At 42.5% G+C, this 25,948-nt stretch overlaps 1 protein-coding gene and 2 pseudogenes across 36 annotated transcripts in view; 2 read left to right on the top strand and 1 right to left on the bottom strand.

Annotated features, from left to right (window-relative positions):
* Positions 1 to 628: 628 nt before the first annotated feature.
* On the bottom strand, positions 629 to 10,276 carry LOC138429281 (large ribosomal subunit protein uL11-like; annotated as a pseudogene).
* The window catches only part of SSX2IP (SSX family member 2 interacting protein), a 64,731-nt gene continuing 47,271 nt past the window's right edge, over positions 8,489 to 25,948 (top strand). For 6 of the 36 annotated variants that reach the window (XM_069568563.1, XM_069568309.1, XM_069568105.1 and 3 more), the window contains exon 1: positions 11,267 to 11,457. The gene's annotated coding sequence lies outside the window, so the exon portion shown is untranslated. Of the gene's footprint in view, positions 8,884 to 11,256; positions 11,458 to 11,545; positions 11,721 to 25,948 lie in introns of those variants that run through there. The other 30 variants (XM_069568712.1, XM_069568473.1, XM_069568286.1 and 27 more) reach the window with 13 other exon arrangements.
* LOC138428512 (activator of 90 kDa heat shock protein ATPase homolog 1-like) lies at positions 17,474 to 18,479 on the top strand (annotated as a pseudogene).

The raw sequence follows: 25,948 nt of genomic DNA, 5'->3' as shown, positions 1-25,948 counted from the left end.
TATGTGACCTAGTTATTCTTTAACAGCCAGAAATTTGACATTGTTCCTTCTTCTTGAACTCATGTTTTCATTTCCATATTTCCATTGCTTCCACAGACTGCTATTTTATTGCATATTTTCATACTTGAAAAATTTGTATTGATGACTGTATCATTTTTTGCAACTATATCTTTACATAATTTTGCTTTCTGTTAACTCTAAGGTCCTAGTTTTGTCTCTGGATGGAGTTGTCACTAAAATTGGTAGCAGTACACAACTGATCAAACATGGCTATATTACAAATTGATGACTATTTTTAAGCATAAAAATAAAACATATCTGTTAGCAAAATGGAAGGGGCTTTTTTCCCCAGTGGATTTGGGAATGAGTATTATAGAGTAATACTGAGTTTCACCCCGACTCTAATCATGAGTTTGATACTGTTCTTATAGATATAATTGCTGAAGCAGTTAGTTCACAGAAGTAAGTAGATGGGAGCTGAAGGGATTTGCTGTAGCCCTGTTACTCAGTTCCTTGAACTGGTTTCAACTATATGCCAAAAACCATGTGATGATCCGTTCCTTAAAGTATCTTTTCTTCCTACTGGTTGTCAAATAACCCTTTATTGAATTACGTTCCTTTGCAGTTCTTAACTAGCTGGGCATTCCACCACACCACTATTGTCATTCATCTATGATGTCATGAGGATGACTGCCATCCACATCAGAGCCCACACACCTGGCAGTCCCCAGGATCTCTTTAATGGTTCCAGAGTATTCTGTAGCTAAAGACTGGTGTTGCATCTGCTGGGCAATGTGGATGATCTCATCAAAAGTGATGTTTTCACTGTGCTTAATATTTTTCTGCTTCTTTCTGTCTTTTGGTTGCTCCTTAAAGGCTTTGATGATCAGGATAGACACAGAAGGTACCACCCCAATCTAGGCCTGTCTGTTCTGAATGCTCCATTTCACTGTAGTCCTCAGACCCTTCCAATCACCAGCTGCCTTTGCAATGTTATCACCAACCTCTTTTGGAGACAGACCTAGGGGACTGAGCTCGGGGGCCAGGACAGACGTGGCACGGATTTCCCCACGGGTGCCCCTCAGGTATACAACTGTCTCCTTAGTGTCTCACTTAGGCGACATGGTGAGGCAGCTGGTGTCAGATAAACCTGGATAGCAGAGGACTGAGAAAATTGCACCTCGGCCCCCTTCAAGCTGAAATCTGAACTAAAGCCATTTAAATTATCGTTCGTACTCTAGCAGGTGACACACTTTTGTTCCCCAGTCATCATGGTTATTCCCTTTCTCAGCACTCACACAGGCTTCTGATTTTCCATGTTTTGTGCAACTGAAGTCAACACACCACAATATGATATAGAATTTGTGAGAAGAAAGACTTTCTTATGTTGAATGGGAAAATGGAAATTGTTAAAAAAAAAAGGGGGGGGTATCGAAAAGAGATTGAAAGCATATTTTCAGGCACATAAATTTTAGGAATGTATAAGAATGGAAGTTGAGGGACTTCCCTGGTGGTCCAGTGGCTAAGACTCTGTGCTCTCAAGCAGGGGGCCCGGGTTCAGTTCCAGGTCAGGGAACTAGAATCCGCTTCCCATAGACCTGGAGCAGCAGATAAATAAATATTTTTTAAAAAAGAAATGAAAGTTAAGAATGTGGAATTGAGTCCCTTAAAACTATCCATGCTCTGTACTACTGGGGAGTCTTCATAAACATGGGCAGATATAGTTATTCTGGTTTGAAGATTTCTATTCACTAGTCAGCAGGCATTTGAACAAAAATGACTGGCGAACGAGAGCTTAAGGCAGTCCTAAATACTGGGTATGACATGGTGGTTAAGACAAGAGCTCTGTAAACCCTAACTCTGAAATTTCCTAGCAGGGTATTCTTGAGCAAATTAACCTCTGCTTTCTTAATTACTAATTTAGAAATAAAGGCAATAATGATACCTACCTCATAGGGTTGTATTGAGAATTCGAAGAATTAATATGTAAGCACTTAGAATACAGTTTGACAATAATTACTCAATAAATCATTGACATTCATACTAGGAAATGATTATACATGACTAGAAATGAGTTTCATAAGACTGAGTCCTAAAGAAATAAAAATTCCATATATACTTTGCTCTTAGCAAAACTAATCATTTAATTTGTAAATTAAATGAAAAGTATGAGGCAAAGCCAGGTTCCTTGCTCAGAGTTTACAGACTTATGCTACCTCTTAAGAAAACAACAACAAAAATAAAAGAAACAAAAGGTAATATGAGATATAAAGTTATTCTTTCTAGATCAAAGCATAGCCTATGTTAGGTAAAATTTATGATCTGCTTATTTTGAAGTGGCAAGAAAAGCGTTTGATGTGTTCTTTCCCCATCTTTTATAACCACAGAAAGTCCCATTATTTCCATTTAGGATATCTTCCCCCACACATACGCTATTACTAAATATACCATCCAAACTTCTGGTGCTTAGAGGTTCAGGGGTTTTGCCTTGCTACTATCATTGGGGCTTCAGGAGATCATACTCAACAGTCTTTGTTAAATGAAAATTAGAGATTTTTTTCAGTATTACTTTATTTCTCCTGTATTTCTAATTGTCCTCACCTCCACCCCATTCTAAATTTGAGTTTTATGTTTGATAGCATATACCATAAGTTATGAAAAAACACAACAGAGAGCTTGAAAACCCTCATTTGAAAAACAGTGACTTCAGGAACAGCTGCTAAGATAAAATAAATCCAAGAGAGCTCAGCAACCAGAACGCAATAGCTTTTCTTTTTAAAGGGACAGGCAGATTCACTCACTATTGTAAAACCTTAATCAGTTACTTTAAATCAATACTATATTTTAATTGATATCTAAGTTTTTCAACTCTGAATTTTTATGGGGTGATTTATCCTGTATGGATAATATGAGATATAAAGGGGATTCTCTTCCACTGTATTTCAATTTAAACAATTATTTGATGACATCATTGATAGAGGTTTACAAAGCAGAAAATAAAATCCACCAGGAATCAAGCTTTCAGATTTCTTCACTGAGAATGTAGAAACAAAACAAAACTTTACCTAGTGAATAGAAATAATGAGATCAAATGGAAATTTATTACTAAGACAAAACTGCATTGCCAGTTGCAGAATAAAAAGCTAAAAATTGTTTTGTTGATTGCAACATCTCTGTTTTCTGTACTGGGATTCATAGCACAAAACTCTTCATTAAAGTAGTACACAAAAGTTTGGATTTTAAATAAGGTTAGGTGAAGGGACTTCCCTGATTGTCCAGTGGTTAAGACGCCATACTTTCATTACACAGTGAGTGCATGGGTTCGATTTCTATTGGGGAACTAGGATTCCCCATGCCAAATGCTGTGGCCAAAAAATAGAGAAAACAGAAAAAAAAAAAAAACCCAGCGAACTGAGGTTAGGAAGTAAGGATAAGTAGAACTCTCTTAAGAAAATCCAACATATTAAAATATGATCTTATAGACTGGATGAATAATAAGGAGATTATTTTTCCTACAAAAGTGTCATTCATTATGCAAACAGATTTAATTTTAAATATTTAGCTTCACTAGTACATCTAGATTATGACTTGATTTCTAAATACATTATTTACATATGACTTTTGTTGGAATATATATATAACATAAAGACTAGCCAGAAGACATTGAGCTGAAACCTAAAATTTTCAGAATAGCAAATTATTTCATGAAAAGTTGTATTTATCAATGTGTCTTAATTTTTCTGACCTAGTTAAATCAGTAAAGAAAAAAATAAAATTTAGAAAAATGTTAATATCCAAGATACATAGTTATAGTTCAAAGCAAAGACACAGTCCCACATGTTCCTACTTCTTTAATTATTTCATTCAGCCCTCTGTAAATAACTCCTATACTTCATTTTTCATTGACGTTTTTGCTCACGTGACTATTTCCACATGTGGCAGTTGAATATATTTGTATCAATAAAGTGAAATATCACACCCTCAGATCATTTCATGAAAGTTCTTTTTTCAATGTATTGTATTTGGCTGCAATTATCAAACAACCTAACTAGAAGTGATGTAGACCATGAAGCATTTATTGTTTACTAAAAAGAATGCCCGGAGGAAGAAAACCCCAGGTGGATTTGGGAGCTCAGTGATGTCAACATGGACCCAAGTGGGCTAGACAGTATTTCAGTGCAGGCAGTCAGACTCAAGTGTCAATGGATCATTCTGTCTTCCTGGGAAACTTTGAGTTCTTGTAGTAAAAGAAGAAGAAGGCAGTTGTTAGTTGCTCAGTCGTCTCTGACTGTTTGCAACACCGTGGACTGTAGACCACCAGGCTCCTCTGTCCATTGGATTCTCCAGGCAAGAATACTGAAGTGGGTTGCCATTTCCTCTTCCAGGGGATCTTCCTGATCCAGGGATCAAACATGGGTCTCCTGCATTGCAGGCAGATTCTTCACCATCTGAGCCACCAGGGAAGCCCTCTTGTAGTGAGCAGGGACTTAAAATCTCTCAGGCTCTCACATGGTAATCATTTAATAAGTATTCATTAAACAGTTAAGGAAATTTTAAAATAAGAGCAGGAAAACTAAGACTATGTGAAATAAAAGGGTGGTTTGGTGTTGAATGATGTCACAACTATTCAAGTTAAGGCTGGATCTTTGTGCTATGTGGTTTTCAAATAGATTTCAGTATAACTAAAAAACATTTTGGGTCATTTATAGTCTTCCTACTTCCTTGGAGTCTCTTCTGTTGTCCTCTTGATGCTCGGTGTTTAAAATTTGCAAGTGTAGAAATGAGGACTGAGCCACATTGCTTTGTATGAGAAAGGTCTGGAGGTCACTGTGGTCAGCAAGGGAAGCTGTGTGGAGTGATTCTGTGCTCCTGTGTTCTGCCTGTGCACTCACTGCAATTCCTAAGGGAAATACTTCTCTTTTGGAAATATAGTGTTTGAGAACTACTCTGGTTGGTACCTGATTAATTTTCTATGATAGCCCCTTATTAACTGTTGGAGTGATTTATGCAAAATCAAATTTTACATGACATATCAATTTTAGGACAAAGAGAAAGTTGAAAATCAGAGTTAGAGCTTGGTAAAAATCACTAGGCTCAAAAACAAATGAACAACAACAACAACAAAACACTCAACAAATGAAAAAAAAAATCCACTTTCAAAAGAAATGATAGAGCAGAACATTCAGCACACCAGACAAAAATCTAAAGCACTAACAGTGAAATTCCTAGAAGATGATCAAGTATTTTGTCTGCTGTTCTGTTTGTCTCTGGTGGTGGGGCCGGATGGGGGTAGGGTAGTGACAAGCAGCAGGATGGGTAATGGATAGTTTTCTGAGAATCTTCACCTGGGTAGAGATGAGAAAAAGACGGAACTATAAGGGTCTGCTTTTTCTGCAAACTCAGCCAGCACTTTATAAATGGCATAGGACTCGTTTCAAGCTAAACTATTACTGGCCTAAATCCAATGGGATTGGCCAGAAACGAATCATCTTTGGAAATGCAGCATGATGCAGAGACTCACTCATGAGCTAGAGAAGCCAAGCACAGCTAAGAGTAAGGCCACCTTTTAGACCAGGAAGCAGACCTAAAAATGGTCTGGTCTCTGCCTACTGTCAGGCTTGCAGAGTCAGATTGTCCCAAGGCCCTAGCCCCTTTCCTTCTCCTCCATGGAGAACTCCCTGGGCCACTCCAGACCACAGTGAGGACTCTGAAGTCTCAGGGCCTTTGGAATTTGTCCTGTATTTTGTAGTTAATTATAAACAGCTTAAGTTGATCTTGTGAATCAAATGAGGTTATAGATAATGAAAGTTCCTAGTACAGAATCTAGCGAGACTTTGTTTTTCCACTCTATCACCCCTTGAAAGACAGTTCTGGCCAGGGCATAGAAATAATGAAAGTGGGGGCGTTAAGGAGAGGTGACTCAGCCCTTCTTCTCATCTGTTATAGTACACAGGCCTTGACAAGCAATGTTCCTCACTAGATCCAGAAACTGTTGCTGCTATTGAAACAATCCAGATGGTACGAATTATACCAGAAAGCCTTTATAAGTTGGCCCACTATTATCCAGATTTGAAGATACATGTTATTAGAAGCAATGTGACCTGCATGCTTGCTGGGTTATTTGAAAAACTGGTTTTTGAAAAAAAATAAGTAAATATGGAGTGGATTATTAATTTATTACATGTGTTAAAAATCAGAGCCTGTTTATTTCAGCAAAATTAAAATACTTTAAAATTGTAATAATACATACTTATAAAAATTTATATATCACAGGAGTTAATACAATGTAAAGCAATTTCACTTCTAACAGTATGGTTAGCAACCGTCCAGTGAAGGCATGAAGAGGTTGGGGCTACAGAGGCAAATATGATCAACAAGATCCCTGCCTTCATGGGGTTTACATTCTAGTGGGAGGAAACAGATAATCAGCAAGCAAATAAGTAGACAAATCAGACATGGGATATATGGAAGTGGGATCTCAATGATGGAAAATGAAGTCACACTGCTGAACTCTAGTTGGAAGAACCTTCCGGCAGACTGAACTGCAGGTTCAAAGGGCCAGACAAGAAAAAAGGGGGCCACTGCATATAGTACATCACTTTAGTATACCAAAGTGAGCATTCCAAGAGGAGTATAGGGGTTAGATCATGCAAGATCTGGGTAGGAAGGTCAATTTCATCTAAGCACTATGAAAGGCCATGAAAGATTCTTAACTGAAGGAGAGGGCAGCAGGGAGAATCTGATCTTCAGTTTTGAAAAAAAAAAAAAATAAGGGCAAGAATGGAAGTCTGCAGACCAGACATGTTGGAAGAGATTCACTCACACATACACTGAAACATATAGAGCTTAAAATATATGTACACTCTTCCTGCAACTTGCTACTAGTGTTATTTTTAGAACTCCTCTTTGAAATTATGTTCACAGTCACTTTACTGTCTCAGAAAATCAAACACATTTTGCTTTTTGACCTTTCCCTATCCACCCAAATGCAGTAACTTAGTTGGAAAACACAGGTTTTGGCATTTTTAACATGACTCCAGAATGTGTTCATCAGATTTGGGTCTGAATAACTTTTGGACTATTCCAAAAATCAGATTTATTCTCAAAGAAAGAATTCTTTTCAAAAATTCCGTGTCTACAAATGTGATACTTTTAAGCAGCAGCATAGGAACATGTATATACTTGGCCAAGGTGGTTTATTTGGAATGAAAAACATCCATTTAAAGTTATATTTATTCACCGATAATTATTGAGTACTAATCACTAAGTACCAGGCACTGATTTAGGCACTGGACATACATCAGTGACGGCTTCCCAGGTGGCTCAGTGGTAGTAAAGAATCCTCCTGCCAATGCAGGAGGTGAGACTCACGTTCGATCCCTGGGTCAGGAAGATCCTCTGGAAAAGGAAATGGCAACTGATTCCAGTAGTCTTGCCTGGAAAATTCCAGGGACAGAAGAACCTGGTGGGCTACAGTTCATGGGGTCACAAAGAGTTGGATGCGACTGAGCACACACACAGCAGTGAACAATGAGACAAAATCTGTCCCTGCTGGGTTTGCTAAGTCACTTCAGTCATGTCCGACCCTGTGTGACCCCACAGACGGCAGCCCACCAGGCTCCCCCGTCCCTGGGATTCTCCAGGCAAGAACACTGCAGTGGGTTGCCATTGCCTTCTCCAATGCATGAAAGTGAAAAGTGAAAGTGAAGTCGCTCAGTCATGTTTGACTCTTCAAGACCCCATGGACTGCAGCCCACCAGGCTCCCCCGTCCCTGGGATTCTCCAGGCAAGAGTACTGGAGTGGGGTGCCCTTTCCTTCTCCAATCCTGCTGGGCTTACATTCTAGTAAAGGAGATGTACCAAACAAACAACAAATAAAACTAAGTGAACTCTGTATTATGGCTGAAGATTATATAAGAGCAAGGGAAGAGAGCTTTAGGAAGCTGTGGGGGGGGGGTCCAATTTTAAATAATGTTAGGTTGGGCCTCACAAAGATGACGACTTTGGTTAGATTTGAAAGGGCAGAGATAAGTAATACAGACGTTAAGGAGAAGAAACTTCAAACTGACAGTGTAAAGGTTCTGAGGTAGGAAAGTCCCGGCAAGCATGAGGAGCACTGGGGTGGCCAATGGTTGAGTAAGGGAGAGATTTTGTAGGCTACAAGATCAAAGAGATAAGGAGATGGAGGACAAGTGATAAGAAACTTGTAGCCATGGAAAGAAATTTGACTTTAACACTGACTGAAGGGAAACAAAGCAGAAAAGTGGCATGACACATTATTCTGACCACTGTGATACAGACTACAAGGAGCAAGGATGGAAGTTTTTATGTTTTTTGGAAAACAACATCACTTGATAATCAATCTCCTAATTTTGCCAGGAAAGGGGAAAGTAACCATAGTTAAACATTAAGAAACATTCCAGATCATGTCTTTCCCCTTTGTTTCCTTTAGAGCAAAGTCCTATTAGGCCCAATTCCTTTGTCCCTGGGCCCAAAGTGTCCTTAGACCATTTTCAGGCTGCAGCCAAGTTCTTTAATCTTTATCCTGATTAAAGGATAGCCAGGATCTTCTTGGCTGCAAGAAACTGCATCCCATGATCGCTCAATAGCTTCAATCGTGTCTGATTCTTTGTGACCCTACGGACTGTAACCCACCAGGCTCCTCTGACCATGGGATTCTCCAGGCAAGAATACTGGAGTGGGTTGCCATGCCTTTCTCCAGATCTTCCCAATCCAAGGATCGAACCTGTATTTCCTGCGTCTCCTGCATTGCAGAGATTCTTTACCTCCGAGCCACCGGAGAAGCCCCAAGGAACTGTATACCTGAACTAAAATGGCTTAGGCATCAGACCACTTACTATGTCATACGTGAGTAGTCATGAGGTATGCAGAGCCAGGGTAGGTTAACTTAGCCACTTAGTGACCTTTTGGTTCTAGGTTACCATTCCTATATTTTCTTTGCTCATTGTTCCAGGATGTGCCACCATAGGTTGAAACATATCTTGCTAACTGGAAGATGGCCAAGGCAAGAAGTAAGGAAAAAACTTCTTAGGGGTTCTCAGAAATAAAACCCTCCCCCTGGAGTCTCTTTCTTCCACCTTCCCATTACGTTCACACCACACACTTAGTTCCTAAAACAGTCACTGACAAAGAGGGACAGAGAAGCAAGACCTGTGTAGACTGGTGGCTTGCAGAGCATTAATCTGAGGAAGGGGAGAGGGTGTTAAGAGCTGATCCCCAAGACACTTTCAGGGAGTCTGCAAGGTCAAAACTATTTTGTTCTAATACTAAAATGTTATTTGCCTTTTTGGTTTTAAACTCCCATTCTGAGGGTACAATGGAGTTTTCCAGGGGCCATCTGAAATAGTGCAACAGATTGAATGCAGCAGATTTGAAACTCCAGTTTTCTTCCATTAGGCTGGATATTACAGATATTTGCAAATTTTTAAAGTAACATCACTCTTGCTACTATTTTAGGGGGAAACATGGCTATTTTTCATTAAAATGTGCTATTTATGGTAAGACGTAATTATTTTTTAGATAAATATTTTTAGATTTCTCAGTTTTAATTTTAGTATAGTAAATATTAATACATATAACCCACATAAACAAAAGCTTTTGGGGCCCCTCAATAACTTTTAGAAATGGAAAGTGGGTCTCTAGAGCAAGACAGTAAAGCGCTGGTTTAATTTGACAGGTCTGATTCACCCTTGTGGCCTGAGGCAGAGCCTGAACTTTTCCTAACTCACTTCCTCCTGACCCAGTGGGGTGCCATTGCCTTCTCCTCTTTCTGACCCAAGCCTTCTTGAAATCTTACTCTGTAAATTGTTAGGCCACAAAAGGAAGTCGCAGACACAGCTTATTGAATTAACCGATCTCCATGCTTCTAGCTAATCGGAGAGTAAACTCTTGCTTTTTGACAGTGAGGCAGTTAAATGGTCAAAATGAAGCTGGAAGTGTTACTTCAAAGACAAACGTCACACGAACTTGCTTCTTAAGATGGGAAGGGGTGTGGGGTTTTGAGGGGTGGACAGTTGAAATTTCAGAACTCTTCTCCGGAGCAGGGGTAACCCCACTCTAGTCTCATCAGTTGTCCGGGTTAGCGATTAACTTTTGGTAATAATTGGCCTACCTTACCACCAGCCTGCACTGGGGCGTCTCTCTTTATAATGAGGGCCTGTCATTCACCTATGCTTACCTGCATCAGTCCTGGCCTCCCGATAGCTTAGGCCAAAAGCAACAGGAGGGTTACCTTGGATTCTGAAGTTGTCGCCATGGCATGTTCATTTTCTCGCCTTGATCTTTCATCCAGGATTGGGGCTGGATATACGTGTGTGAACTGGAAGAAGGCACTCCTTTCTCCCTTGTTCTTCAGTTTTAACAATTCTTGTCCTTCTCTCATAGTATTTTGGTTTCAAAGTGCTCTCAGGATCCTCCTTAAAATACCAAACCTGTTTTTACTCTCTTGAGTAAATTTCTTGGCTTCACTTAAAAAAAATCTATCCAAGTACGTCTTTGTTTTATAACTCAACTCATACGCCTGCGATTTCTCCATCTGATCTCCTTCCTTTTTCTGGCGTCTCATCTCCGCTGGAGAATTTTAGGAGGCCATGGAGCACGAGCGGAGCCGCCATGACCTGGCTAAGGGAGTAGCGGGCATACATTTTCTTTGCGCATATTTTGATCACTGGGTGTGGGGCAGTTTTGCATAAACTTCTAATTCACGAATGCCTTTTCTTAGACTTCCCGCTGTCTTTCGCCTAGGTCCAATTCTTGCCCTAAATTTACATGAACTTTTCTCCTTGGCATCCTCGACTCCCAGCGCTGGAACCTCCCTTCCCCTGGGCCTGACCTAATTCTGGGTGCCGGCTGTTTGGTTTATTTCCCCACTTTTTCAAGCCCACAGAGCTTTATTGGGCGCTTCACTTTTGCTCGGGTGGGTGCTGGGGTTCACAGGGGCTCGGGACTTGTGCTTTGAAGCAGCCACGACCCCGCCACCCGCCCCTAGCCCCATGAAGCCCGGGGCCCCGGGCTCCGCGGGCGTGAGGAGGGGGTGGAGAGCCTGAGGACCCAGCAGGGTGAATCACAGGGCGTAACAGGTGCCGAGAGCCGCAGCTGCGGCCGCATCCCGCTCGGGCTCTAGGGATGAGGTTTTCTTTTTCTCCGGGTTTTTTTGGAGGTGCCACCGGACCAATGCAGGCCGCTGTTGTTCATCGCCTAGCAACTGGCGGAGCCAATGGGAAGCGGCTAGGCCTTGCGAACCTGCGGGGCAGGGGAGGTGGCCGCGAGGGGTGGGGCGGAGCCGGGCCGGGGGCGGGGAAGGCGGGAGCCGGAGGTGGAGGCGGGGCCGTCGGCCCGGGCTCAGCGTGCAGCCGCGCCTGTGCGGGCCCTCCGGGCTGCGCGAGCAGGTCTAGGACTCCGAGCGGTGCTTCCCCGCCACAGCTGGGGGCCGTGAAGGTGAGAGCCTCACCCGGCGCCGGGATTGTGACGCGCCCGCCTGGGGAGCGGCGACGGCGCCTGCGGGGACTGGGGCTGGAGGGCGGGCGGGGGCGGGCGGGGGGCGGGCGCCGGCCGGGGTCGGGAGGGCGGGCGCGGAGGTGAGCGCCGGCACCTGGAGCGGCGCCCCGCTTCTCTGCGGGAGGCTTGGCGCTGCCGTTGGGGCCGTTGGAGGAGGCGGGCGAGCGTTGACCCCCGGCGGCGCCTGGAGGAGGAGGTGGGAGGTAGGTGTCGACGCGGGGACCGCTCCCGCTGATAGTCGCAGAGCGGAGCCCCAAACCCTCTCCGGGATGGAGAGAGGGTGGCGCCTGGCGCGGGATGACGAGCAACGCGGGGACATGGGGGAGGAGAGGATGGCCAGTTTGGGGCTGCGGTGTCCGCCGAGCTGAAGCTGCGGGGCTCGCGGGCTTCGAGGTTGTTAGCTCGAGCCACAGGGGCCAGTCGTTAGCAGGAGTGGTCGGTGGCCGCTGTAGGGGAAGAGAACCCCCCTACCGTTCTGGTTAAAAGACTAGGGCAACAACTTACATCATCTCAAGGCAGGCGTGTGTGAAGATGTTTTGGTGTAGAATTCTGTAGTAAAGTACAGTAAACTGAAGTATGAGCTTCCTGCTCTTTTTCGAGCCTGTGCTAATCTCCCAGTTATGCAAGTCACTTGGGCTAGGAAATTTCATCTGCTAAGTAATTTGTCCTCAGCACGTATAACGTGGGAATCTTTAGGTTATTACTTCCATTAGTAGTTGTGATCTCCAAATTCCCAACGTGGATAATAGTTTTTATTGAATCTGAGACACTTGACTTTTCCCTTTTCTGGACCCCACAATGGGGCGACGATTAGAAGAGGCACTCCTCCCAGAGTGGTTTGGAGGTGTAAGAGGTGGGGGCTGCCTGGAATTTAACATTGCTGGGCTCCTCTAACAGTTCAGATTAGTGTCTAGATCTAGAGTTGGCTAGGAATGATAGGTGACTTGGCTCAGGAGGGATTGGTTTACAGTTTAAGTAGGAGAAAATTTGGGCAGCCTGGATCCTGAACGGAAAAGGTAGGTATGACTTGACACATTTAGGGGACTGAGCAAACTTCGATAGAATTAGAGATCAGGGGAGAGAGGGGGGAAAAAAAAGCCTTTAAAGTTTGCTTCATGCTCTTTTGAAATTTAGAAGAAGTTAGAGGTAGATTTATGAATTTGAATTCAGTCAGCAAAACTTAATCTATCAAATCTCCTATCCTACAGCTATCATAACCTGCAGGTCTAGGAAGCTTCTGTTATTCATTGACGTTAAACAAGTAAAAGCAAATAACTAGTTTGATGCTCTTTTCTGCCTGTTGGCGGTGAGAGTTTCTCAGAATGGTTGGTTGAAGAAAGGAACAGGAATGGATAGTTAAAATGAAGGCTCTTTCAGTGACTTGCTGGGACTCTTCAGTCAAGTCATTTTATATCCTTCCTTCCCCCATCTGTACAATGAAGATAATCATGGCCCAGGATTTAGTAACATGGATGAAGCAGCTTGAAGATAACTGCAAAGACTTAGTTATTCTAGGATGAAATGTGAAGATCTCCTCCTAACACATTGCGCCTTGTGACAGGGCTTGTTAAAGCACATTGTGTTGGAAACATGCTGAGGCAGTCTGTAAGAGAAAACATTAACTGTTAAGGTGATGTGCCTACAGCCTCAAGGCTGACACGTTATATTTTGGGGCTGTCTGAAAACCTCACATAGCTTCTTTTGACCAAACTAGCTATGACTCAGGTTTTATAAAAGATATTGAGTGCTTTCATTGTGGTATGCATCTATAAATAAAAAGATAAAAAAGACACTGCTCCAGAATTGTGTCATTTTAATTCATTTTACACACTTAAGTCGGAGCACTTCCAGAGCTTTGTATGTGTATGGTTGGATTTTTAAATTTTATTTAAAAAGGATAAACAACAATGACCAAAAGACAGATTAAAACGGAGCAATTAACAAAAATCTAATAAAATGTCAGCTTTATTTTTTATCTCCCCCCACTAAAATGTAAGTACGTCCCACGAGGCTAGTGACTTGCACCTACTTGTTTGTTGCTGCGGTGGTTTAGTCACTAAGTTGTGTCCGACTCTTGTGAGTCCGTGGACTGTATAGCCTGCCAGGCTCCTGTGTCCATGGAGTTTTCCAGGCAAGAATACCACAGTGGGTTGCCATTTCCTCCTCCAGGGGATCTTCCTGACCCAGGGATCAAACCCAAGTCTTCTGCATTGACAGGCAGATTCTTTACCACTGAGCCACCAGGGAATCCCAGTTTGGTAGTTGGAAGCAGGTAACTAGGATTAGAGGTAAGGTTGGAAAACAGGGCTATGACCTTTGACTAGTAGGTGATAGAGAATCCTTAAAAAGTTTTATCCAGGGGAATTATACTTGATTTTTACTTCAGAATGGTATTTCCAGCAAAATCAGTAATTTGAGTGGTCCATAGACGATTTAAATAATATCTGAGTCAGATTAGTACATAGCAGTTTAAGACTTTAAAAATAAGTTATTGAAGCCCCCAGGATGTTCTGAAAAGTAAAAATGATCATTCATACAACCAGCTTTTATTGAGCATCTTTCTTTTTTAAATTGTGGTATAATTGACATATAACAGTATTAGTTTCAGGTACACAACATAATTTGATACTTGTATATCTGTGAAATGGTTACCATAGTAAGTCTAGAATCTTCTACTTTTAGGATTAGAGGAATAAATACACCAAGATAAATAATATACACATCCGTTTTCAATCAACTTGTGATTCAGTAAGAGAAATGACAGTTCTAACAGTACTGAATCTGGGTGTCACAAGAGGCATGATTATGTCAGGTCTCAGCAATGTGGGATTCTGAGATGAGAGAAGACACAGATTCTGTCTAATTAAAAATAAGTTCTTGAATAGATGTTAAAATGTGTCCAGTTAAACAGTCAGTGCAGTCTTACTATAACATTTGCAGTTTTCATCTATTAACCCTCACTTCTCAGGTTGCCCTCCCCACTTCTTTTGAGTGAAATTTTAGATTTGACTACCGTACTACTAGCTATTGGACCTCAGAAAGTAGTGTATCTTCTGTGTGCCTTAGTTGTCTCATTTGTAAATTAGGAGTAGTAAAACCTACTTCATAGGTTTGTGATGATTAAATGATATGTTAGTATCCAGAATGGTGCCTGGAAAAACACTTTACATCTTTTGAATACTTAACTGTTTGACATAAAAATGCTGCAATTGAATAAGAACTAACTTAAAGGCAGAATTTTTTCTTTTTTGTTCTATTTATGAATATCAGCTAAACCCTTTACATTCAGAGAGGGTAAATATATTCTGTTAAACTAAACTTCTTGAACGAGTGATCTTTGTTTATTATCTGCTTTTATTTACTGATCATTTTTCTGAAATCTGATTTCCATTTTTACTCCTCAGCTTTGTCATAGAGTCCTTAATTACCGGACTGAACATAATATTCTATTTAGCTCTGCTCTTTCTGTGGCATTTGCTGCTGTTCCTCATTTCCTCCTCTCTAAAACTCGTTTTCCTTGGTTTCCCTAAAACCTCCCCTGACCCCTGTATTTTCATCTCCTAGATCGAGGTCACTTGCCCTCACCTCTTACATGCTGATGTTCTTGAAGGTTCTTTCTGCCTCCCCCCTTTTTTTCTGTATAGATTCAACTACCACATGTATGCTGATGACTCCTAAATCTGCCCTGATATCTTAATCTCCAGGCCCTAGAGTTTATCCTCATTTGAATGTCTCATGCTGCTGCTGCTACTGCTACTGCTAAGTCGCTTCAGTCATGTCCAACCGTGTGACCCCATAGATGGCAGCCCACCAAGCTCCCCCATCCCTGGGATTCTCCAGGCAAGGACACTGGAGTGGGTTGCCATTTCATTCTCCAACGCGTGAAAGTTAAGTTGCTCAGTTGTGTCCAACTCTTAGTGATCCCATGGACTGCAGCCCACCAGGCTTCTCCGTCCATGGGATTTTCCAGGCAGGAGTACTGGAGTGGGGTGCCATTGCCTTCTCCGGAATGTTTCATGAGGACCTGTATGAACCCAGTGAGTTCTGTGGCTCAGAGGTTGAAGCGTCTGCCTGCAATGCAGGAGGCCTGGGTTCGATCCCTGGGTCGGGAAGATCCCCTGGAGAAGGAAATGGCAACCCACTCCAGTATTCTTGCCTGGAGAATCCTATGGACAGAGCAGCCTGGTGGGCTACAGTCCACGGGGTTGCAAAGAGTCGGACATGACTGAGTGACTTAACTAACTTTCTACACTGAGCTCTTTATACTTCACACACGTCACCAAACCTGCTGCTAACCTTACTTCTATGTTCTATCTATGTGACACTAGTACCACAAACACATTTTTCCATGAGAGAATACACGCCTCCCTTTTGTATATCTGTCACCATGTTTGTCAGCCCAGCTTCTGAAGCTTTTCTTATCTTTCCTTCACTGTCTTCATTGTCACTGGCTAATCTGGCCAGCCAGCCCCGACCATTATTGCCATGTTTGCTATAATATTTTTGTGGCAGGGCTACTGAAAATGGGACCTATTTTGTAAGCATAATGTGGGAGGAGACTTCTAGAATAATATTGTTCTAAAAGAATTTAGTTTCATGAGTGGCCAGTAGATACATGTAATCCGAGGTGGATACCAGCCATTGCATATATATAGTCCGTCCTCTTTATCCACAGATTCAACCAACCACAGATTGAATTGAATCAATTGAATTGAACCCAGGTTGGTTGAATCTGTGACTGTGAATCCTGTGGATAAGGAGGGCTGACTGTGTTCATTGTATTGTACTATAAGGGATTTGAACATCCTCAGAGCTTGGAATCTGCGGGGGCCCTGGGACCAACCCCTTTTGGATCCTGGAGGACGACTGTACTTTTTGCCTAATGGTTAATAGTTTAGGTTATAAAGGATAGAGTCTTGAGTTTGTCAGTCTTTTGCTGCTGCTGCTGCTGCTGCTGCTGCTGCTGCTGCTGCTGCTGCTGCTGCTGCTAAGTCGCTTCAGTCGTGTCCGACTCTGTGCGACCCCAGAGATGGCAGCCCACCAGGCTCCCCCATCCCTGGGATTCTCCAGGCAAGAGCACTGAAGTGGGTTGCCATTTCCTTCTCCAATGCATGAAAGTGAAAAGTGAAAGTCGCTCAGTCGTGTCCGACTTTTAGCTACCCCATGGACTGCAGCCTACTAGGCTCCTCCGTCCATGGGATTTTCCAGGCATGAGTACTGGAGTGGGGTGCCATTGCCTTCTCCCAGTCTTTTGCTGGTTGATTTTAATATGATTGTGCTTCCTTTCGAAAAGATGGAACCTTCAGCATTCTTCCACAGCCACCCTCAGAAATATAATGGATTTGGTTCCAGTTTTGTGAATATTGCAATAAAGTGAGTCACATGAATTTTTGGTTTCCGACTGCATATAAAAGTTATGTTTTCACTGTATTATAGTCTTTGAAGTACGCAGTAGCATTATACCTGAAAAACAATGTGTATACCGTAATTAAAAAATACTTTTTTGCTAAAAAATACGAACCATTATCAGCAAATCCTAATCTTTCTGTAGTAGCAGTAGTGTCAAGGACCGCTGACCGCAGTTCACCATAACAAACACAGTAACAATGAAAAAGTTTGAAATATTAGGTAGGAATTAACAAAATGAGGACAGACACAAAGTGAGCAAACACTATTATAAAAAATGGTGCCAGTTGACTTTCTTGATAAAGGGTTGCCATCAACTTTCAATTTGCAAACAGAATATCTGCAAATATCTGCACAATAATGGTAAAGTGAGACATGCCTGTATTCTGGATTCAAGCTCTAGAAATGTCCTTCTACATAGGATTAAGCATGTCATAGCAGGAAGACATTTTGGCTTCTAGTAGTTTCCAGGCGCTGCTGGGAGGCTGGGACTGCATGGTCCTGAGACGGTGGCTGCTCAGGAGCTGGTGGCAGCGTGTGAGGAGAGCCGATGGCCAGGTAGGGTGAGGGTGACCCATGCTGGACCATGGAGGTACGAATAAGCAGACACCACCAATGTCAACAGCTGGCATTGAGAGGGATGCTTTGAATACGTCCACAGGTAAACTCAAAACACTGTTCTTATGTGTGTGCTAAATGAGAAGTTCAGGGTGTCAGAAGCAAATAAACTTGATGGGAAGTCATCCATTAACCATCACAAAGGCAAATTTACCTTCTTTTATGAGTGGAGCATCAAACTAAACTGGACAGGTACCTCTGGAGAGTACAAGGGCCATGTGGAGATCCTCAATTTGTCTGATGAAAATAGTGTGGATGAAATGGAGATTAGTGTGAGCTTTGCCAGAAATGAGCCAGACACAAATCTCATGGCCTTAAAGAATCAGCAGCATCTTCAAAACAGAGTTCACACAGGGTACGATATTCCATACAATCATGGAGAGTCAGTAGACCCAGCCAGGCAGCCAGCATTGAAAACTGAGGAGCGCAAGGCTAAATCTGCCCCTTCAAAAACCCAGATCAGAGCGCTACAGAGTTGTTTTGGTTTGCCTTTTTTTTTTTTTTTTTGTTCAGCCCTATACCCATGCTCCTGTAATGTGGTGTGTTTGTGTTGAGTCAGTTAGTTGGGTCCTACTCTTTTCGACCCCATGAACTGTAGCCTGACAGGCTCCTCTGTCCATGGAATTCTCTAGGCAAGAATACGGGAGTAAGTGGGTTACCATTTTCTACTCCAGGGGATCTTTCCAACCCAGGGATTAAATTTGCATTTCCTGTATTTCCGCTTCACCTGGAAAGCCCTCCTGCAATGTTAGAAGCAGAGAAAGGTGGCAAGTTTCAGTTGATTGGTGTCAGTGTCTGGAGAATTCGTTGAACTGGTCCCTGAGAAACATATTGCGATGAAGTGGAGGTTTAAATCTTGGCCAGAAGGTGGCTTTGCCACCATCACCTTGACCTTCATTGACAAGAATGGAGAGAATGAGCTGTGTTTGGAAGGCTGAGGCATTCTGCCCATGAGGAGGAGAGAATGCGGCAGGGTTGGCAGCGGTACTACATTGAGGGCATCAAACAGACCTTTGGCTATAGGGCACGCTTCTCTTAGGGCCAGCAGCGGGAGTACAGGCTGCCCAGTATCTCAGTCCAACCCTCTCCTGACTGAGGCTTGGGACTCAGAGGATTGCACCATCCTGACCACTAACTTGGCACCAGGGTCCCTTCCCTTCACGTGTACCTTGGGTTTGTGCATGCTTTCTGCTGGGTGGGAACAGAGGGTGAGTTCTCCTTTAGGTGTACCTATGCTAAATAAATGTAATTTTAAAAATGAAGCAAAAGACCTTTTAGAATTCATCATTTAATACAGTCTATCACCAGCTGTGTTAGTTTATGAAGAGATGGTCTCAAAAAATTTACATCATTTGCTCCAGATACCTGTTGAATGTCAAGAGGAGGCCAAGGTTTATGAGGCTTTGGAATCAGATACAGACATACCTCTTTAGTTTGCTTCACATTATTGTGTGTTTTAATAAATTGAAGGTTTTGGGCAACCCTGCATTGTCAGGTGTGATTAACATTTTTTAGCAGTAAAGTTATTTTTTAATTAAGGCATGTTCATTGTTTTTTCAGACATAATGCTGTTATTGCACATGTAATAGACTACGTGTGTAATGTAAACATAACTATTAGATGCAGTGGGAAACCAAAAAATTCATGTGACTTGCTTTATTGCAGTAATCAGGAAGCAAACCACAGTATCTCCAAGGTGAGGCTGTAAGCTAGTCTTATTCTTACCTTCCTGGTTAAAGAGCTAAGTTTTCCTTTCTGTCTTTCAGGTGTGCAACTGGCTAAGTTATCTTACCTCCCTGAGTTTCATATTCTTCCATCAAGAAAGTAGCATTGTATTTACTCCTTCCTAGGGCCATGGTAAGGCTGAGTGACATGGCTGGTGAACACATTTGGCAGGTGGTAAAAGCTAAGAGCAGCAGTTCTTCGCACCTACCAGCTTCACATAGTTATCTGAAACAAGTTCTTCAGTCCCTGTCCATGATCCTTGGCCAATCTCTGGATGGCTTCATGGACCCTCTGAAACTGTGGCCAAAACTGCCTGTTTTTCTACTTTTAAGCTGGCTAAGAAGTCTAAATAAGATTTAAAAAATGATTGCCATTTATTGGTATTTCATTCTCACTTAGCTCACTTTCAGGTTTACAAAGTTAGATCAATGTGGGTTTTTTTTTTTTTTTTCCTTAATCCTCTCTTAAGAATGATTGCTGCTATTCCTAGCTCTGCCCTGGAAGAATGTGGGAGACCTGGGTTCAGTCCCTGCCTTGGGAAGACCCCCTGGAGAAGGGAAAGGTTACCCGCTCCTGTATTCTGGCCTGGAGAATTCCATGGACTGTACAGTCCTTGGGGTCGCAAAGAGTGAGACATGACTAAGTGACTTTCACTTTCATACTGACTCTTAAGTGTTCTTGATTCAAACATCTAATCACCTTCCTGCTTCTCTAAGCTGAAAGACTTAGAGATGATCAAGACTCCATTGAAAGCCTTACTAAGTTGCAGCATGACTGAAGTGTTGATTCTGGTCTGTCACAGTATTAAAGTAGCGTGAAAGTGAAGTCACTCAGTCGTGTCCGACTCTTCGTGACGCCATGGACTATATCCTACCAGGCTCCTCTGTCCATGGAATTTTCCAGGCAAGAGTACTGGAGTGGGTTGCCATTTCCTTCTCCAGGGGGATCTTCCCGACACAGGGATTGAACCCGGGTCTCCCGCACAGAAGGCAGATGCTTCACCCTCTGAGCCACCAGGGAAGCCCTTAAAGCAGCATACATCACATTAATACATCATCAAACTTAGTTGACGTTCATTCAGCAAACTTTATTGGATTCCATATTGACTGAGGGTCAGTTATGATACCTATACCAAAGCAAGTACAGTTCAGTCACTCAGTCGTGTCTGACTCTCTTTGACTCCATGAACTGCAGAATGCCAGGCCTCCCTGTCCATGACCAACTCCGGGAGCTTACTAAAACTCATGTCCATCGAGTCGGTGATACCATCTAGCGATCTTATCGTCTGTCGTTCCTTCTCCTCCTCCCTTCAGTCTTTCCCAGCATCAGGGTCTTTTCCAGTGAGTCAGCTCTTTGCTCAGGTAGCCAAGTATTGGAGCTTAAACTTGCAGCATCAGTCCTTCCAATGACTATTCAGGACTGATATCCTTTAGGATGGACTAATTGGATCTCCTTGCAGTCCAGGGGATTCTCAAGAGTCTTTTCCAACACCACAGTTCAAAAGCATCAGTTCTTTGGTGCTAAGCTTTCTTTAAGGTCCAACTCTCACATCCTCCAACTCTCACATCCGTACCTGACTACTGGAAAAACCACAGCCTTGGCTAGATGGACCTTTGTGGGCAAAGTAATGTCTCTGCTTTTTAATATGCTGTCTAGGTTGGTCATAGCTTTTCTTCCGAGGAGCAACCGTCTTTTACTTTCATTTCTGCAGTCACCATCTACAGTGATTTTTGGAGCTCCCCAAAGTAAAAGTCTGTCACTGTTGCCATTGTTTCCCCATCTGTTTGCCATACCAAAGCAAGGGTACAAGCAGTATACTGACAGGCCTGCTGGCCAGGAATGCAGCTTAGGTGGTGGGAGAGAAAGTGTTATTACAGTTGGTTCTGTACTACAGAGTTAATGCAAAGTGTTCTGCAAAGCCATTCGGAGAAAGCGTGGAGAAGGGCTATATATTCACTAGATTTTTTTTCAGAATTTTTTTTGTGTTGCTATTTAATATTTTGTATGCTTCTATATAGTTATTCAATTGGAATAACACTATTGGATTATAATTTAGTCTCAAGGAGAGGTGTTAGAAAGCAAGAATCTCTGTGTCAGATTTGAGAAAGCAACTCACAAATTGTATATTCCTTCCTCTCCTACAATATAGTAGGGTGTAGGGTGTGTAGTTGATGAAAGTTGAAGAGAGTGAAAAAGTTAGCTTAAAGCTCAACATTCAGAAAAGATCATGGCATCCGGTCCCATCAGTTCAGTTCAGTCGCTCAGTCGTGTCCGACTCTTTGCGACCCCATGAATCGCAGCACACCAGGCCTCCCTGTCCATCACCAACTCCTGGAGTTCACTCAGACTCACGTCCATCGAGTCAATGATGCCATCCAGCCATCTCATCCTCTGTCGTCCCCTTCTCCTCCTACCCCCAATCCCTCCCAGCATCAGAGTCTTTTCCAGTGAGTCAACTCTTCACATGAGGTGGCCAAAGTACTGGAGTTTCAGCTTTAGCATCATTCCTTCCAAAGAAATCCCAGGGCTGATCTCCTTCAGAATGGACTGGTTGGATCTCCTTGCAGTCCAAGGGACTCTCAAGAGTCTCCTCCAACACCACAGTTCAAAAGCATCAATTCTTCGGCGGTGAGCCTTCTTCACAGTCCAACTCTCACATCCATACATGACCACTGGAAAAACCATAGCCTTGACTAGATGGACCTTAGTCAGCAAAGTAACATCTCTGCTTTTGAATATACTATCTAGATTGGTTGTAACTTTTCTTCCAAGGAGTAAGCGTCTTTTAATTTCATGGCTGCATCGCTTCATGGCAAATAGATGGGAAAACAGTGGAAACAGTGGGTGACTTTATTTTGGGGGGCTCCAGAATGACTACAGATGGTGATTGCACCCATGAAATTAAAAGATGCTTACTCCTTGGAAGGAAAGTTATGACCAACCTAGACAGCATATTTAAAAGCAGAGACATTATTTTGCCAACAAAGGTCCATCTATTCAAGGCTATGGTTTTTCCAGTGATCATGTATGGATGTGAGGGTTGGACTATAAAGAAAGCTGAGCACCAAAGAATTGATGCTTTTGAGCTGTGGTGTTGGAGAAGACTCTTGAGAGTCCCTTGGACTGCAAGGAGATAACAACCAGTCCATCCTAGAGGAGATCAGTCCTGGGTGTTCATTGATGTTGAAGCTGAAACTCCAATACTTTGGGCACTTGATGCGAAGAGCTGACTCATTTGAAAAGACCCTGATGCTGGGAAAGATTGAAGGCAGGAGGAGAAGGGGATGACAGAGGATGAGATGGCTGGATGAAATCACTGACTTGATGGACATGGGTTTGGGTGAGCTCCGGGAGTTGGTGATGGACAGGGAGGCCTGGCGTGCTGCAGTTATGGGGTCGCAAAGGGTCAGACACGACTGGGCGACTGAACTGAACTGAGGGTGTGTAGTTAAATGTGCTGGACTCCTATGCTTTGCTTCTTGACTTCATCATATTCTAGCTGTGTGACCTTGGGTAAGAAAGCTTGCTGGACCTGTTTCCTCATCTCTGATAGGGGCAATTGACTGAGTTATTGTAAAATTTAAGCAGTTAATACATGTAAAATGATTTCAGTTTACTTGTTTCAAATAAATGGTTTATACTTAATTTATTCTTAAAATTAAGTATAATCTTGTTTGATGATTGTGAAGACAGCGTGTGCATATTCTGCTTAAAAATGTGAGAAAATTTTGATATAAATAGCTGTACTCTGTTCTATAATAGGTCCCGTGAGAAATGTAAAAATCATAGATAGTAGAATGGAAAAGTCTTTAAAACTCCTAATTTTACACATGTGGTAACTGAAGACCGAAGAAATGATCCCTTGCTCAGAGTTGCACAGTGTGGAAGTGGCTCTGGGAACTGTGGCCCTTGACTCTTGTCTGGTGCTTTTTCAGTACCTTGTGCAGCTTCCCTGAGGGGACAGTGCCCTGAAAAAGATGAGTTTATTTGAAGAGCTAAGACCAAAACAGATGAAAACATGAGCAATAAGAGGTCATTGTATAATGAAATACCAGATGGTGTGGCATAGACTCTAAGGACATACCCATCTAACTTCATCAGCTGCTCTCTTGAAGGAGAGAAATGCATTGTACTAGTTGCTTGAGTCCTAGAAGGTTGGTAGATTAAGAGCATTTTTTTTTTTGAGAAGAATATCAATAGTTATAAACCAAAGTCAACCTCCGTCTTCTTTCTCCCTACTGAGTTTAGATTGTAATTGATCTGGAGGAAGAGTCCATCTTTGCCAGGCCAGTCAGTACTCTGGTGTTTTTGCTCTTCACACCAGTGCAAGGCAGACCTTTCTCCCTGGTGGGCTGGTTCCCCACAGACATGCTCTGACATGGCCAGGGTCAGTGTGAAGAGTGCAGCACCGTTGCTCACTTGTATATGTGATCATGAGGAGGGGGTAGGTTCTGGAAGTGTCATTGATTGATGGGGAGCATTTATCATTTGTCTACATTGATGTTTTCACTAAAAGGTAGCGGTGCTTCTGTCTGGGATTAAAGTGCATCCATACCATCTCATTAACCGTGCATGAATCCACTACCTCTAAAAATGTTGCAGAACAGTACATGCCTTAGTATATCCAGCTGTATACAGGTGTGCTGTAGAAGTGAAAACACTGGCCTCACTACACCCAGGCATCCCATTCCCCGGGGCCGTCTTCACTAACAGTTCATAACCTTTCCATACTGTTCGCCTAAATGTATTTAGATAATGCAGCAAAAAATGGTAGTCAAAATATTTTTGTTTTTCATCACTTTTTTTTCACACTATATGCAAATCTACTTCACTTTATTAATCCCAGAGTACCCCTTCTTTTGACTATACCATATATATTGATTTTTAACTGTTTCTCTATTGATATTTATTTATTCATTCATTGATTCATTTGGCTGCGTCATGGGGCTTGTAGGATCTTGATTCCCGGATCAGGGCCCCCTGCATTGGAAGCATGGAGTCCTAACCACTGGACCGCCAGGGAATTCCCTCCTTATTAATATTTAAATTTTCTCAAATTTCTTGCCATTAAAAATAAAGCTGTAGTCAAGAGTGTTCTTATATGTCATGCTTGCTAGCTTGTATGATTGAATATGCAGTAATAGATGCCTAGAAGTATAATTGATTAGCAGAAAGACTTATGCATTTCAAATTTTTGTGGACTGCTGGGTTGCCATCTAAAACTGCAAACTACTGACCTCTGGTAAAGTTCTATTTCACTTACATAATTGACTGTCTGAATAACTCCGGGACATTTGTATATTTCTAATCAATTTTTGCTCTTCAGGGCCGCTTAACTGGTTAGTCTGAAGATAAGTGTTTTATATTTTTTATCAATCATGCCATTCTGCTTTTACTTTTGGTGAGTTTTGGTGCTACTCTCCCCCATTTTCTCTGCTTATCTCTGTAATTGCCTTTTTAAAATGTGGATTTTATTTCTCATACGAAAAACGCATTCACTTATAGAAAATTTGGAAGGCGCAAAAAAAGGGATTATTCATAATACCTTTGTGTGTGAAAATACGTTGTGAAGGGGATGGATGTCCTGCCCTTGTCCTTCTCTTTTCTACTCCCAGGTTGGTCTTGGTCTTGTCTTCTAATTTTTTCTGTTCTTATACAAACGTTACAGAGCAAAACTTTTATGTGTATATACATCCGTATATTGTTGTTATTTCAACCGCAACCCCATGGACAGTAGCGCACCAGGCTTCCCTGTCCTTCATTGTCTCTTGGAGTTTGCTCAAACTCATGTCCATCCAACCATCTCATCCTCTGTCATCCCCTTCTCCGTTTACCTTCAGTCTTTCCCAGCCTCAGGGTCTTTTCCAATGAGTCAGCTTTTCATATCAGGTAGCCGAAGTATTGGAGCTTCAGCATCAGTCCTTGTAGTGAATATTCAGCGTTGATTTCCTTTAGGATTGACTGGTTTGATCTTACAAGAGTCCAAGAGACTCTCAAGATGAGTCTTCTCCAACACCATAGTTGAGTTCAGTCGCTCAGTCGTATCTGACTCCTTGCAACCCCATGGAACCGCAGCACACCAGGCCTCCCTGTCCATCACCAACTCCCTGAGTTCATCCAAACCCATGTCCATTGAGTCGGTGATGCCATCCAACCATCTCATCCTCTGTTGCCCCCTTCTTTTCCTGCCCTCAATCTTTCCCAGCATCAGGATCTTTTCAAATGAGTCATCTCTTCTCATGAGGTGGCCAAATTGGAGTTTCAGCTTCATCATTAGTCCTACCAATGAACACCCAGGACTGATCTCCTCTAGGATGGACTGGTTGGATCCCCTTGCAGTCCAGGGGACTCTCAAGAGTCTTCTCCAACACCACAGTTCAAAAGCATCAATTCTTTGGTGCTCAACCTTTATGGTCAACTCTCAACATCCATACATGACTACTGGAAATACCTCGCTTTAACTGTATGGACCTTTGTTGGCAAAGTGATGTCTCTGCTTTTCAACATGCTATTTAGGTTTTTCATGGTTTTTCGTCCAAGGAGTAAGCGTTTTTTAATTTCGTGGCTACAGTCACCATCAGCAGTGATTTTGGAACCCAAGAAAATAAAATCTGCCACTGTTTCCACTTTTACCCCATCTATTTTCCATGAAGTGATGGGACCAGATTCCGTAATCTTAGTT

This window comes from Ovis canadensis, chromosome 1, assembly GCF_042477335.2.
Source record: "Ovis canadensis isolate MfBH-ARS-UI-01 breed Bighorn chromosome 1, ARS-UI_OviCan_v2, whole genome shotgun sequence".
Classification (NCBI taxonomy): Eukaryota; Metazoa; Chordata; class Mammalia; order Artiodactyla; family Bovidae; genus Ovis; species Ovis canadensis.
This window is presented reverse-complemented; position numbering and strand designations above follow the sequence as displayed.